The following is a 17,021-nucleotide window of genomic DNA, read 5'->3' as shown; positions in this document are numbered from 1 at the left end:
AAGACTGAACTGAGGTGCCCAGAAGCTTTTTAGACAGCAAAAGTTGAAATAACTCTATAGTGGCTGGTATCCCATCACCAAGTCACCCTTTATTTACACATGAACAATCCTTGACTATCGTACTGCCTTATACAGAGTGCACCAGAGTGTCAGTATGCCTGACACTGAATCTTTTTATCTGTCAGCCAGGACTTCCTAATTAACTGCCCCAATCAGAGAACTCATATTCTATGAGGGCCAGCTGGTTAACTTATTTACAATCAGACAAAAGTACTTCAGCACATGCCATATCACTCTGTATACACTGTTTAAATTTTAACTAACTACAGAAAGCAACTCTTACACATTTTTAATCAGCCTTTCAGGCAGTGTGTGATTTAGCTTTGGAGCAGATGTGACTTGAACCCAGACTTTCTGGTTCAGAGATACAGACACTACCACTGCACCACAAAAGCCCTCTTTTTCCAAGATTTCTAGAATTATTCCAACAGCAGGAGGAAATGACTCAGCAACTAATCTGTAAATTGTTGGTGAACCCTTTAAATAGTGTTAATCAGGACTCCTTAATACTGTTTACCATCATGCACAGCTGTGCAAGGTTTAGAAAACTACTTAGCTGGAGATTGGAACTTCAAAGTAACAGTGCTGGTATGAAATCACTTGCATGCTAATTAATGGTATCCTCTGCAAGCTGGTATGTGTATGTTCACACCTTCACAAATATGGAATTTCGTGTGATTTCCTTTGGAAATGTGCAATGCACTGCACATGCCATTTTGAACTCTTAAGAGATTGCATTGCATTCAAAACCAGCTGAGCTCAATTTTGCCCCCACAATGTTGAACATAAAGAATAGAGGTTTAATGCTTTTGGTTTTGTTGTTGCCAACGTTATATTAGAACTATCTGTATTAAGCCCAATCCTCTACTCTTCTCCTACTGCTCTTCAGAATCCTGTTATACGAGGCTGTAATTCCCTCATAACTGTAGCCTTCAATAACCATCCCTATGAACAAAAATCAAATGACTCATATGTATCCTAGGTTTATCCTAACTGATTACTGGTATGCTCCTAGCAGGTGTGATCTTTCATTAGCTGCTCTAAATCCTTCTTTCCCTCACATTATAGGTTGTAGGTGCTTGTTCAGTAATATTTTTCAAGACTGAGAGTGGTATAATTTTTATATGTAAAATAATCAATGCGTATAGGGAAAAGAGCAGGGAAGTGGCATGGAGATGGGGGACCAGCTATGATCATATTGAATGGACAGTATGCACTTTCTCAGGCATTTGTAACTTTAGTCTTTCATCTCTCAAACCTGATACCATTTTAATAAATACTCACTTCACGATTTACTTCATGATTCTAAGATATTTCTTGTGAAAATTTGCCCAAAAGTATACAATATGTCTTCAAAAAGATCAATGTTTAGTACTAACTCAATAAGAACTCATTTTGCAATTGTATTCCATATATGTATAAATAACCTAGAGTATTACTTGATCTATTTCTTCAATTTGAAACCTTTTTTTAAAACTTCACATACTTACATTCGCACATCTCTTTTATCCTCTCAATCCATTTTAGAACTTAGCCTTACAGACCCTCCTGCCTTTAAGTCCCACAGTCCACATATAATTTTTGAAATATTGCTCACTCTTTGCAATCATTTTGCAGCTATAGGTGAAGGTTCAATTACAACTCTAGCTGAGTTAAGACATGAAATCTTGGGGGATCCAAGATGGCGGCAACCCAGTAAGACTGAGTCTATAGTGCTCCTCCCAAGACTTGGGTACAGTGGGTCACCCACCCCCTACCAAGCTCACCAAATCATTTATAATAGTTGTGTAATTTAATTAGTTGTGTAATATTACATTTAAACAATTTAATCCTAAGTTAAAATGACTAAAGGGAAGGGAGCCCGCAGCTCTCAGCAAGCAGGAACCCCTCCCCCACCCTCTCCAGCTGCAGCAGAGGCGTCCCGGGGGACTTACCAACAGTAACAAGCCTTGCAGAAATGCTTTCCAAGCTTGACTCGAAGATCGATGCCTTTATTGTCGAATCCAGAAATCGTTGGGAGTCGCTCTCGGCCGCGCTGCAGAAGCACGACCGAGAGATTCAAGAAATTCAACGCCGAGTCGGAGGGGCGGAGCTAAAGGCCGCGACCTCCGAGACAACCGATAATCAAGGTTGTCGAAAAAATATTCGTTTGCTGGGCCTTCCCGAACGGGAAGAGGAAGGCCAGCTTACAGCATTCCTGGAGCAGTGGCTGCCACAGCTTTTAAATCTGCAAGCTGGATCAGGCCAGGTAAGGGTGGAATGGGCCTACCGGGTCGCAATACGCAGGCCCGGCTCGAACCAGCGCCCGCGCCCGGGCCTGTTCCGGCTGCAGAGCTACAGGGAGAGGCAGATACTCCTAGAAGCCTCTAGAAATCTCAGAAAAGACCCCCAAGCTATGATCTACAAAGGATCCAAGATCATGCTATTTCAGGACTTTTCCCCGCTCTGGTTCGAAAGAGGAAGGCATTCGACGAGGTGAAGAAGCGTTTAAGGGACTTAAATATTCAGTACTCCTTACGCTACCCAGCGATGTTACGCTTTAACCATGAAGGATCCGTATATAACTTTGGATCACCAGAAAGGGCTAAGGAATTCTTGGACTCTCTTAGATAAACTGTAAGACATAATGGACGTTGGTCTGCCTTTCCCCCCCGCTTTGGTTTATATCCCCTCCTTTTTTTTTCTTTCTCTTACCTTACTGCTTAATATTATCATGGGGGGTGGGGAGAGGGATTTGATTTTCTCCCCCCCCCCCCCCCTTGGAGTTGTTTTCTGTTATTATTTTATGTATATATGAGGGATGTATGTATATTTGTGTATATATATATGTGTATGTATATATGTGTATGTATATGTGTGCATGTATATATATATATATATATGTATATATATGTGTGTGTGTGTATATAAGCTGGGGGGTTTGGTTAATGTTGGTGGGGGGAGGTGGTTACCTTATTCAATTTTACCTCTGTCTTTAGGAGCGGGGTTGTTTTCCCTTCGTTATTTTGTATTATCATATTTAATTATTATATGTTGAAGTGGTAATTTTATAGTTATATGTTTATATATGGTATTAACATTACCAAATATACCCAGGTGTTGGTATGGGTGGGGGTAGGGTGCTCACTGTTAACTCTAGCTTTGTATTATATTTGAATTCTCCTCATTTTACTGAGGAGTGCCTGGGTCAAGGGTGGGGCATTGGTTGGGAGAGGATATGAGGGACTTTTGGAGAGGAAGTGACGCCCCCTGGGAACAAGGGGGAAAGTCTCCACTTAGATACGTTTTATATTTTTTTTATTTAGAAATAGTTTTTTACTGTATTGTTGTGGGTGTATTAAAGAGGCTTTATTTTTGTAAATTTTACATGTTCCAGGCTCGGGATGTTCTGGATAGGGTTCCCCCTCCCGAGGGGTCTCGGATTGGCCCAAAGGATTATGGTTGATCAGTCGGTTAAGTGGTGCACCTGGAATGTCAAGGGGAGTAATTCGCCACTCAAAAGGAAGAAAATATTATCAAATCTTAAGAAGGAAAGAGTTGATATAGCTCTCCTACAGGAGACACACCTGTCAGATAAAGAACACTTGAAATTACGACAGGGCGGATTTGATCAGGCCTTTTTTTCTTCTTTTAGCTCAAAAAGCAGGGGAGTTGTTATTCTTGTTCGGAAGAATTTCCCTTTCAAAATCCTAAAGCAGATAAAAGACGAATCTGGACGATATATCTTGATTAAAGCCCTCATAAATGGAGAGGAATATGGGATTTTAAATTTGTACTGCCCCCAGGCACACCCCTTTAAATTTATAACGGAAGCCTTTTCAAAATTGATGGCTTTTGATGCCTGTCATATAATTATAGGGGGAGACTTTAATTGTATTATGGATCCGGAAATAGATAGGATTCCCAAGAGTACTGCAGGGGTATCTCCCAGATCTAGACAATTGATGGATCTGAACAAAGAATTAGGATTAGTAGATGTATGGAGATGTCTTCATCCACAGGGTAGAGATTTTTCTTTCTACTCTAATCCACATAAATGTCATACCAGAATTGATATGTTTTTTGCCCCCTCGATTTTTTTAAATTCCATATCATCCTGTAAAATAGGTAATATAGCAATTTCTGACCACGCGGCTGTATATATGGAAACTAAGGCGAGCAACAGTGGGACATCCCCTCGGCATTGGCGTATGGACCCCTTCCTAATGAAAGATAGTAAATTTGTAAAGTACTTCTCTCAAGAATTTAAAACTTTTTTAGAAATTAATTCAGGTACAGCTAGCAACCCGTCAATGATGTGGGAGACCATCAAAGCTTACACGCGAGGCTTGATCATCTCCTACTCAGCAACCCAGAAGAAATTAAAGGGAGAACAACAGCGTCTGCTTGAAGCCCGCTTAAAAGCGGCTGAAACAGCATACACTGATAGACCTTCTATTATTAAATTGCAAAGGATTACAGCTCTTAGGACAGCTCTAAACACTACACTTACTCAAACGGCTAAGAGGGAAATATTATTTGCAAAGCAAAGGTTATATGAATATGGCGACAAACCGGGTAGATACTTAGCATTTCTTGCAAAGAAAAACAAGGCTCCTCAGACTATTATGTCTATCAAGGAAAGTACGGGTATTTTGACTCATGATCACAAAAAGATTAATGCGACCTTTAGTGAATTCTATTCTGAGTTATATAAATCACAGGATTGTGAAGATAGGACGAAGAGAATGCAGTCATTTTTTAAAAATTTGACTTTTCCAGACCTAACTCCGGAACAAGTATCGGTCCTAAATGCTCCTCCTACACCCCAAGAAATAGTTGATGCAATTAGGCACCTTCAAAATGGTAAGGCGCCGGGCCCAGATGGTTTTCAAGCTGAATTCTATAAAGAATTTACAGAAATACTGGCTGGTCCACTTATGGACATGTATAACTATGCATATAGTCAGGGCTGTCTCCCGCCTTCGCTGAAAGAGGCAAATATCTCTCTTATCCTTAAAAAAGGAAAGGACCCAGAAGATTGTACATCATACAGACCAATATCCTTGCTAAATGTAGATTTTAAAATCCTCTCTAAAACGTTAGCACTGAGACTAGAAAGGATACTGCCACATATTATAAAGGAGGATCAGACGGGGTTTATTAAGGGCCGTAGATCATCCAATAATGTTAGAAGGGCTCTGAATATGATTCAAGCTTGTCATCAGGGAAAGATACCAGGAGTAGTGGTTTCATTAGACGCGGAAAAGGCATTTGATAGGGTCGAATGGTCATATTTGTTTTACACATTGGAGAGGTTTGGCGTTGGACAGGTGTTTACCAAATGGGTCTCAACATTGTATAGTGATCCCAAAGCAGTTGTGGTTACCAATGGATTAGGCTCGGATAGCTTCAGTGTGGGTAGGGGCTGCCGTCAGGGATGTCCCCTCTCGCCATTGTTATTCACGCTAATAATTGACCACTAGCAGAAGCTATACGAGCTGATCCTAATATAGTGGCCCCAAGGATTGGTACAGGTAAACATAAAATTACCCTTTATGCAGATGATGTTCTTCTATTCCTCAGTAACCCTTTGATGTCCATACCTCGCTTAATCCAAGTTATTAATACATTTAGTGCATTCTCAGGCTATAAAGTAAATTTTTCAAAATCGGAGGCTATGCCAATGGGTGGCCTTGCTATGATACCCCGCTTAGCGGACGGTTCCCTTTTTCCCTTTCGCTGGTCCCTGGAGGGTTTCTTATATTTAAGCATTTTTATTACTCCAGTATTTGGTCAGTTGTATAAGGCTAATTTTGTGTATTTATTGGAAAGGATAAGGCAGGACCTCCAGCGATGGGGAGACCTACCAATTTCCTGGTTGGGTAGAATAGCATTAATCAAAATGAATATCCTGCCCCGTCTCCTATATCCTATGAGAATGCTTCTGGTGATGCTGCCGAGGACGGCTTTATATAAATTATATGGCTGGCTGAGTTCCTTTATCTGGAATCATAGGCGGCCCCTCATTAAGCTGAAGAAGCTACAGCTTCCACAGGCAAGGGGTGGATTGGACTTCCCAGACTTTAGGAAATATCAGTTAAGTTCCCTATTAAGTTACATAGCTGATTGGGTCTTGTCTGATCCACAATCAATCTGGTTGGACATCGAGGTTTCTCAAGTAAAATACCCACTTATTAACCTTTTATTCTCAAACAAGAGGAAAATCATTACAGATCACTGTAAAAACCCTATAATACTAAATACAATCAAGGCTTGGAATATAATGCGGCAAAATGAGGGTAATTCACATAAAACATCCCCCTATGCACCTATAGTGGGAGCATGGGGATTCCAACCGGGGTTAACAGATGCCACTTTTAAACTCTGGAGATCCAGGGGTATCTCATGTCTAGGGGATTTATTTAAAGATGGGGTCCTGATGTCTTTCGGACAGCTGTGTCAGAAATTCGGATTACCCAATGGAGACCTCTTTCGATCCTTCCAAATTCGAGATTATATACAGAAGAAGACTACGTTATCAGATAGTCTTTATAAATCCGATAGAGAATGTAGTGTCCTACGACCAGTGGGGGTATCTTCCGTCAGTAATATTTATCATTTACTACATGATGAAGTATCAGGAGATATGGATAATCTGCTTAAAACATGGGATCAGGATCTGGGACTAGAAATCTCCACAGAAACGTGGAATGATATCTGGGAAAATGCTAGAAGAATTACTATTTGTAACAGAACCCAGGCTATCCAGCTGAAGATACTTCATAGGGCCAATATAGCACCGGTTCGATTGGCAAAATTTAAGGCAGGAGCATCTCCAATGTGTCCTAAATGCAAAATAGAGGTGGGCACTCTTGTACATTGCTTATGGACCTGTCATAAGATCCGTAGATATTGGACTAAAGTAGCAAGTACCCTGACAGAAATTTTAGGAACGGAAATTAAAGTGGACCCTGTATCTCTCTTGGGCTTTTCGAACTTTCCCTCCCTGGACACGTACGGGGAGAGACTATTTTCTATTCTTTATTTCTGTGCAAGGAAAAATATTTTGGTGAACTGGGCGGCTGAGGGCCCCCCTGGACTTTCAAATTGGCACAGACTAATTATGGAATGTATTCCCTTTGACTTCCTTACAAATATGGTGCACCGAAAGACCGAATTATTTTATAAAATATGGCAGCCCTTTTTGAATTACATAAATACAGATATTTCGGCTATCCTAACAAGGGCTTTTATTTAATTGAGATTACAAACCTGGCTGGTCCGCGGCCCCTCGGGGGAGGAATCCCGCACGAATACGGGTTTTATTATATCTGATGCTAACACATCCCGAGTATGTAAGAGACTTAAATATACACCCTGGTTAGTTGTAGGTTAGATTAGTAGATAGTTGAGTTTTGTTTGTTTGTTTTTTTTTCTTTTCGGTTTTTTTTTGTTGTTTTGTTTTGTTTTGTTAAATTTTGGCTATTGTATATTTGAGCTAATTGTATATCAATGTTTATATCTGAGAGTTTTGTTTATTTTTGTAAACTTGTAAAAATGTTAAATTTCTAATAAAAATATCTATTAAAAAAAAAGACATGAAATCTTGCTCTTGAAACTGGATGGCAATAGCAAACCAAGGCTGACTAAAGCTACCAAGGACAGCAGCAGCTAAGGTAAGACAGTTTGTTTTAAAATTACTTACTGGTAGCGGGCAGCGGTGTTTTTTTTTCTCTTCACAGAAAGAGCGGGAGCAGCAGGGGGAAGTGACGAAGACCAGAGGGGCCGCCGGGAAGGAAAGCAGTGAGTATAAATACTCACCCTTCGACGCCAACGGTCACTTTGAGTGCGAGCAGCAGCTAAGGTAAGACAGTTTGTTTTAAAATTACTTACCGGTAGCGGGCAGCGGTGTTTTTTTTTTCTCTTCACAGAAAGAGCGGGAGCAGCAGGGGGAAGTGACGAAGACCAGAGGGGCCGCCGGGTAGGTTTTTTTTCCCCTTTAAAAGCGCGCAGGAGAAGAACCCGAGGCACTACAGAGGTAGTGTCTCCCACCCGCCCTCCTCCTCTAACCTATACCTAAATAATAAGACCCGTTGTGGTAAGTAGGTAAGTGCTGCATTTTGCTTGTTGCATTCTTTAGACCCAGTTTATTTTTAAAAAAAAGGTTACTTTTAGAGGGATGGCAGTGAAGGCAGTGCAATGTTCCTCTTGCAACATATTTGAGGTGAGGGATGCCATGGACGTCCCTGCTGATTACACTTGCAGGAAGTGCACCCATCTCCAGCTCCTCCAAGACCGTGTTAGGGAACTGGAGCTGGAGTTGGATGAACTTAGGATCATTCGGGAGGCAGAGGGGGTCATAGATCAGAGCTTTAGGGAAGTAGTAACTCCAAAGATGGCAGATAGATGGGTGACAGTGAGGGGAACTGGGAGGAAGCAGCCAGTGCAGGGACCCCCTGCAGCCGTTCCCCTCAAGAACAAGTATACCGTTTTGGATACTTGTGGGGGGGATGACTTACCAGGGGTAAGTAACGGGGCTCAGGCCTCTGGCACGGAGCCTGTCCCCGTTACTCAGAAGGGAAGGGTGGAGAAGAGCAGAGCAATAGTAATTGGGGACTCGATAGTTCGGAGCACAGATAGGCGGTTTTGTGGGAACGAGAGAGACTCACGTTTGGTATGTTGCCTCCCAGGTGCAAGGGTACGTGATGTCTCTGATCGTGTTTTCCGAGTCCTTAAGGGGGAGGGGGAGCAGCCCGAAGTTGTGGTCCACATTGGCACCAATGACATAGGTAGGAGGAGCGCTGAGGATGTTAGGCAGGCTTTCAGGGAGCTAGGTTGGAAGCTCAAAGTTAGAACGAACAGAGTTGTTGTCTCTGGTTTGTTACCCGTGCCACGTGATAGAGAGTCAAGGAATAGGGAGAGAGAACAGTTAAATGCGTGGCTACAGGGATGGTGCAGGAGGGAGGGATTCCGGTATTTGGATAACTGGGGTTCTTTCTGGGGAAGGTGGGACCTCTATAAACAGAATGGTCTGCACCTGAACCTGAGGGACACCAGTATCCTTGGTGGGAGGTTTGCTAGTGCTCTTGGGGGGGGTTTAAACTAACTCTGCAGGGGCATGGGAACCCAGACTGTAGTTTTAGGGTGCAGGACCTGGAGTGTAGGAAGGTTAAGAACATGGCATCAATTTCAAAGGAGGATGCCTGTAAAGAGGAAAGTGGTTTGAAGTGTGTATACTTCAATGCAAGAAGTATACGAAATAAGGTAGGCGAACTTGCAGCGTGGGTTGGTACCTGGGATTTCAATGTTGTGGCTATTACGGAGACATGGGTAGAACAGGGACAGGATTGGCTGTTGCAGGTCCCAGGGTTTAAATATTTTAGTAGGGTCAGAGGTGGGGGTAAAAGAGGGGGAGGTGTGGCATTGCTTGTCAAAGATAGTATTACAGCTGTGGAAAGGACGATGGATGAAGACTCGCCATCTGAGGTAGTTTGGGCTGAGGTTAGGAATAGGAAAGGTGAGCTCACCCTGTTAGGAGTTTTTTACAGGCCTCCTAATAGTCCTAGAAACGTAGAAGAAAGGATTGCGAGGATGATTCAAGAGAAGAGTGAAAGTAATAGGGTGGTTGTTATGGGGGACTTTAACTTTCCTGATATTGATTGGGAAAGCTATAGCTCAAGTTCGTTAGATGGGTCAGTGTTTGTCCAATGTGTGCAGGAGGGTTTCCTGACACAATATGTAGATAGGCCAACAAGAGGTGAGGCCATACTGGATTTGGTTCTGGGTAATGAACCAGGCCAGGTGCTAGAATTAGAGGTAGGTGAGCACTTTGGGGATAGTGACCACAATTCGGTGACTTTTACTCTAGTGATGGAGAGGGATAAGTGTGCACTACAGGGCAAGAGTTATAGCTGGGGGCAGGGAAATTATGATGCGGTGAGGCATGACTTAGGATGTGTGGCTTGGAAAGGTAAGCTTCAAGGCAAGGGCGTAATTGATATGTGGAGCTTGTTCAAGGAGCAACTATTGAGTGTCCTTGATAAGTATGTACCCGTCAGGCAGGGAGGAAAGGGTCGTGTGAGGGAGCTGTGGTTTAATAAGGAATTGGAATCCCTTGTTAAATGGAAGAGGGCGGCCTATGTAAAGATGAGGCGTGAAGGTTCAATTGGGGCTATTGAGAGTTATAAGGAAGCCAGGAAGGACCTGAAGAGAGAGCTAAGAGCAGCAAGGAGGGGACATGAAAGGTCCTTAGTTGGTAGGATTAGGGAAAACCCTAAGGCTTTCTATAGGTATGTCAGGAATAAAAGAATGACTAGGGTAGGAATAGGTCCAGTCAAGGATAGTAGTGGGAAGTTGCGTGTGGAGGCTGAAGAGATTGGGGAGACACTGAATGAATACTTTTCGTCAGTATTCACTCAGGAACAGGACATTATTGTCAATGTGAATACTGAGTCACAATTAAGTAGAATGGATGGCTTTGAGGTATGTAGAGAAGAGGTGTTGGAAATTCTGGAAAGGGTGAAAATAGATAAGTCCCTGGGCCTGATGGCATTTATCCTAGGATTCTCTGGGAAGCAAGGGAGGAGATTGCAGAGCCATTGGTCTTGATTTTTATGTCCTCGTTGTCTACAGGAGTAGTGCCGGAAGATTGGAGGCTAGCAAATGTGGTTCCCTTGTTCAAGAAGGGGAGTAGGGATAACCCTAGTAACTATAGGCCGGTGAGTCTCACTTCTGTTGTGGGCAAAGTCTTAGAGAGAATTGTAAGGGATAGGATTTATGAACATCTGGATAGGAATAATGTGATCAAGGATAGTCAGCATGGTTTTGTGAAGGGCAGGTCGTGCCTCACAAACCTTATTGAATTCTTTGAGAAGGTGACTAAGGAGGTGGACGAGGGGAAAGCGGTAGATGTGGTGTATATAGATTTTAGTAAGGCGTTTGATAAGGTTCCCCATGGTAGGCTACTTCAAAAAATATGGAGGTATGGCATTGAGGGGGAGTTGGAGGTTTGGATTAGGAGTTGGCTGGCCGGAAGAAGACAGAGGGTAGTAGTTGATGGCAAAGGTTCATCTTGGAGTGCCGTCACTAGCGGTGTTCCGCAGGGATCTGTTTTGGGACCATTGCTGTTTGTCATTTTTATAAATGACCTGGAGGAGGGGTTAGAAGGTTGGGTGAGCAAGTTTGCAGATGATACGAAAGTCGGAGGAGTTGTAGACAGTGAGGAAGGACGTGGCAGGTTACAGCGGGATATAGATAAGCTGCAGAACTGTGCAGAAAGGTGGCAAATGGAGTTCAATGTAGCTAAGTGTGAGGTGATTCACTTTGGTAAGAGATGGGGTACTGGGCTAATGGTCGGATACTTGGTAGTGTGGATGAGCAGAGAGATCTTGGTGTCCATGTACACAGATCTTTGAAAGTTGCCACCCAGGTAAATAGTGCGGTGAAGAAGGCATATGGTGTACTAGCTTTTATTGGTAGAGGAATTGAGTTCCGAGTACTGAAGTCATGTTGCAGTTGTATAAGGCTCTGGTGCGGCCGCATCTGGAGTATTGTGTGCAGTTTTGGTCGCCATACTATAGGAAGGATGTGGAGGCACTGGAACGGATGCAGAGGCGGTTTACCAGGATGTTGCCTGGTATGGTAGAAAGATCGTATGAGGAAAGGCTGAGGCACTTGGGGTTGTTTTCATTGGAGAAAAGAAGATTTAGGGGTGACTTGATAGAGGTGTACAAGATGATTAGGGGTTTAGATAGGGTCGACAGTGAGAATCTTTTTCCACGTATGGAGTCAGCTATTACAAGGGGGCATAGCTTTAAATTAAGGGTGGGTAGGTATAGGACAGATGTTAGGGGTAGGTTCTTTACTCAGCGAGTCATGAGTTCGTGGAATGCCCTGCCAGTAGCAGTGGTGGACTCTCCCTCATTATGGGCATTTAAGCGGGCATTGGATAGGCATACGGAGGATAGTGGGCTAGTGTAGGTTAGGTGGGCTTGGATCGGCGCAACATCGAGGGCCGAAGGGCCAGTACTGCGCTGTATTCTTCTATGTTCTATGACAGTAGCTGAGGACAAAGCATCGGCAGACAGTGAGTCAAGACACCCTTCCTTTACACAGAGTGCTTACACCTTTTCAATCATATGGCAAAAGAATGAATTTCTGGAGTTGAAAATCAATGTTGTCTCTCTTTTAACAATAGTTGCAGGAGCAATAGACAAAATATATGGTATTTTGTGAGTTCCAGTTCAAGGACAAATCCTCCTGCATAATACCTCAGGACTCAAAAGAATGCACCCAGATTTGTCAATAGTTAAGGAATTTTTTTAAATGTACTATTAATAAAATTGATATTACACTAAATGAAATTCTGGTAATATGTTTACTACAAAAAATGTCATATTCTGTCCGAAGGAACTCTTATTTACCATGTGGAACAAAATATCTGCAAATACATTTCTGCAAATGTAAATTTCCCATAAACCTACATGAGCACGGTGCCTCAGAGGGCAGCACAGTGGCTCACTGCTGCCTCACAGCATCAGGGACCCGGGTTCAATTCCAGCCTTCGGTGGCTGTCTGTTTGGAGTTTGCACATAATCCCTGTGTCTGCATGGATTTCCTCCGGGTGCTCCGGTTTCCTCCCGTTTCCTCTCACAGTCCAAAGATGTGCAAGTTATATGAACTGGCCATGCAAAATTGTTTCATAGTGTTCAGGGCTGTGTAGGTCAGGTGCATCATTCAGGGGGAATGAGTCTGGGTGGGTTACTCTTTGGAGGGTCAGTATGGACTTATTGGGCTGAAGGGTCTGTTTTAACACTGTAGAAAATCTCACTCTAAAACCTTATTATCACATCATCTTCACATCTGGCAGTCAGCCAAATTGCCAGAAGGGTGGAAAACCAATGGCAGGCTTTTGCAGGTGGCAACACTTCGGGACAGTCCCTGGTAACAGGGAAGATTGGTAATCAGAGGTGGAATGGCTTGGAGCATGTGAGGTAATCAGAGGATGGTGGAGGACTAGGTGATGGAGGCAGGGAGAGTGAAAAGAGAGGCTGATGGTTGTATCATGAAGGAGCAAAAGTCACTCAAGGGTATGAGGCAGTTCAACAGTAGCCTTGAGAATGGAGTAGAGAGCAACACCTGAGAGCAACTGTGTGGTTGGAGGATTCCTTGAAGAGTCTGAGCACTACTCTTATTCCTCCTGTCCCACAGGATGTGTAAACATGTCTCAGAGACACATAGAAGCCAGGAGCAGAAATAGGCAAATTGACCCGTTGAGCCTGTTTTGCCATTCAATATGGTTTTGGCTGATATTAAGCTCAATACCATAATCTCACTTACCATCCATTTGCTATTATTCCCTGAACTGCACAAGCTAAATGTACCTCTTTCCTGAAAACATATAATAATTTGCCTTCAGCCACTTTCCATGGTTGTGAATCCCACAGATTCACCACTCTCTGGATGAAGAGATTTCTCCTCAACTTAGTCTGAAAAGTTCTACCCCTTATCCTTAAACTATGCCCTCTGGTTCTGGACTCCCCAACCAATGGGAACCTGTCTAATCCTGTTAGAATTTCATAGGTTTCTATGAGATTACTAGCTCCTTCTTCTAAACTCCAGTGAATACAATCATAACTAGCCCACTGTCTTCACATACATCAGTTCTGTCATCCCAGGAAACAATTTAGTAAACTTTCACTCCACTCACTCAATAGCAAGGACATCCTTCCTCAGATAAGAAGACCAAAACTGCACACAATATTTCATATTTCAGTTATTGCCTCACCAATGTCCTGTATAATTATAGCAAGACCTCTTTGTTCCTATTCTTGAATCCTCTTTCTATGATGGCCAATATACAGTATGCCTTCTTTACTGCCTGTTGCACCCACATACATATTCAGTGACTGATATGTGAGGACACTCAGGTGTTGTTGAACAACTCCTCTCTACAGCCATTCAGATAGTAGTCTGCCTTCCTGTTTTTACTGGCGAAGTGGATAACCTTACATTTATCCACATTACGCTATATCTGCCAAGCATTTGTCCACTCACTCAGCCTGTCCAAATCATACCAGAACATCTCTGCATCCTCCTCACAGCACACCTCTTCCATCCAGCAAATTTCCCTAAAGAACCTGCAAAAGTATAAAAATTAATTTTGCACCTCAATGGTGAGTCAATTGTCACCTTGATATGAATTGTCTTTTTGTAGCAGCATGTATGTGTGTGGGATATTTGATACATGCTCTATTTTTAAATCTATACTTTTCTAAACTGTTCAGAGCAAGTGTGGGGATTTGATATTGAGGCAGTTTCATTGCTGAATTCAAGAATGTTTTGTTTGTTTTATCATGTAGTTTACTCCTTAAAATGTAAATTAGGTCATGAGAACTTAAGCGATGTCTGGCAAAAAAAAAGTTATAACTCACATTAAATTTCACCTGTACAAAATAACAGTACAAACATATATTTATTATAACGCCTGTGTTAGTTTCCAATTCCTATAAAAACATAGAATGTAAAAAATATCAACATTTGCTTCATCTGAGTGAATTGAATCTTTATCTCCATCATACTTATATTAAGAATATTACGGAAAACAGAAAGTAACAATTTAAAGCTTGTGCAAATGTTGTGGAAGACTCAAACTCAAAATACCTACCAGAAAGTTGCCAGCCACTTGTGACTCACCCCAGCTGTGTTTTTGAACTGATACAGTTAGCTCAGGCTAGTGAGCCATATATTTCTCTGAAACATTGTTTCTCTCCTGTCCCTAGTGGTGAATTTGGAGATGGGAGGTGCATTTATATAAATGGGATAGTAGCATACCTGAACCACTCAGCCTCCTCACCTCTGCCAAATTAACTTATGGAAGACGCATGGTTGACCTGCTCACCCCATCACCAATTTAGGATAATTAATGACCTCCTAAGGGCCTCACCTGCCATTGCTGGTAATAATCTAGCTGCAGGTGGACCTGTCACCATACACTTGCAGAGCAGCTAAAACCTTGATTATTAGGAGGAAGGGAGTGTGTAGGGGTGTGTGGCATCAGCCATCTTGCTCCTGATCCAGCAATGTAGCTTTTCTCATAAGCCCTATCCACACATTGCTTACCTGTGGCCTGGGTCACCATGATCCAGGAACTAATGTCCTTCTGACAGTTACCTATGGCTCCAAAGAGCACAATTACTTCTGCTTTTTAGAAGTTTTTGCTTGTATGGTCCACTATAGGCTGTACTGCTGCCTGATTGGCTCAGCAGGCTTTTTAGAAGTGAGTCAATCCAGGTCCCTCACCATTCTCCAACTGACAGGCAAGTCCCTCAAAACATCAATAAGAATGGGCAGATTATGGCATCAGTAGACTCTAAAGCTGCTCGGGGGTAGGTATATCTTCACTGCTGTTAGGAAGTGACATCCATGATTTTGATCCTTTGTCAATGAAGAAAGAGTGATAGAATTCCAACTCAGGACAATGAGTACATGGGAGGGGAACTAGTGCTAACACTTCCATGCATCTGTTGTCATTGTGCCGGCTCATAGAGCTCATTGGTCTGGAAAGTGAGTTGTTGCGATGTAGCTTATCAGTGGTACTCAATGTTGTCTGTTGTGTATTGGTGCTGCAGGGAGTGAATGTTTAAGGTGGAAAATTAAGAGCCAATGAAATAATCTTCTTTTTCCTGGACCATGTTATGCTTTTGGAGCTGTTTTTATCCAGGCAAGTTGCGAGTACTTCATCACACTTCTGCCTTGCACTGTGTAGGTGGTGGACAGGCTTTGAGGAGTCAGGTGGTGAACTATTCACCATTTGTAGTAACAGTATTACAATGGTTGAGATAAATCCGGATCAATGGTAATCCCACAGGGTATTGAGAGTGCAGGATTCAGCAATAGTCATGACATTGAATGTCAAGGGGAGATGCTTGGATTCTCTTTTGCTGGAAATGATCATTGCCTGGCACTTGTGTGGCACCTGGCTTCTTGCCACATATCAGCCAAAGCCTGAATGCTGTCCAGCTCTTGCAGCTTATGACCATGGACTACTTCAGTGTCTTTGGAGTCATAAGTGGTGCTGAATATTGTGAAATCACCAGCAAACATCCCCACTTCTACCTTATAATGGAGAGGTGGTCATTAATGTAGCAATTAAAGATGGATGGCAATGATCCAGTTATTGCTCACTCTTAAGCAGTCCCAGTTGAACACATACTCACCTATATGAGAGGTACCCCTTTTTCTCATTAAGTGGTGGAACAGGCCAATTGGGTTGAATGGCCTATGTTCCTGTGTAAAGTGCCAACCCTTCAGCTTCCAGATGAGATGATACTAATTTTTTTTTTCAAATTACATTGGTACAAGTTTAGTTACAGTTATTATTATTGGAGGTTATTTGCAAATATTTTGGATTTTCAATAAAGCGGAGCTGACTATTGGCAAGGAAGTCAGAGGGGTTGGAACTCCTGCCATGTCTGCTTCAGTAACATGCTGATAATTGCACTGCTTCTTCATCTGCAGTGAGATTTGGACAAAGAGCAGAAGAAGAAGAAGTGGGAAACATTGCTTAGAATGATGAGCAAGAGAAACTGGTTTGGAAAAAGGGAAACAAGAGACAGGAGACATTGACGACACAGTTTCTCCAGACAAGCAGAAAATCTGACTGTTTCCTTTAAGATATCATCCCCCAAAGCATAGGTGCCCTTCATTCTCCACTTTACAATCCATCTACTTTGGATAATCATAATGGTCATCTTGGCAGGTTCTGAATAGCAAATGAATAGACAACATGATGTTTGTGTGCTGTCTCTGTCAAGAGAACCTTGCATGCATGGTCTGATTGTTCCTTGCCATGCCCTGCTTATAAAGGGACCTGATGGAACTTTACCAAATTTGGAAAGTAAACATAATTTCATGATTCACAAAGACATTAAAATCATTTTTGTAATGTTTATTGGTTTTATAAAAATTTCTGTGAAATT

Source organism: Chiloscyllium plagiosum, unplaced genomic scaffold (genome assembly GCF_037043375.1).
Source record: "Chiloscyllium plagiosum isolate Xiang-an unplaced genomic scaffold, Cpla_swu_hap1 HiC_scaffold_13, whole genome shotgun sequence".
Taxonomy (NCBI): domain Eukaryota; kingdom Metazoa; phylum Chordata; class Chondrichthyes; order Orectolobiformes; family Hemiscylliidae; genus Chiloscyllium; species Chiloscyllium plagiosum.
The sequence above is the reverse complement of the archived record's forward strand: the minus strand, read 5'-3'. Positions refer to the sequence as shown.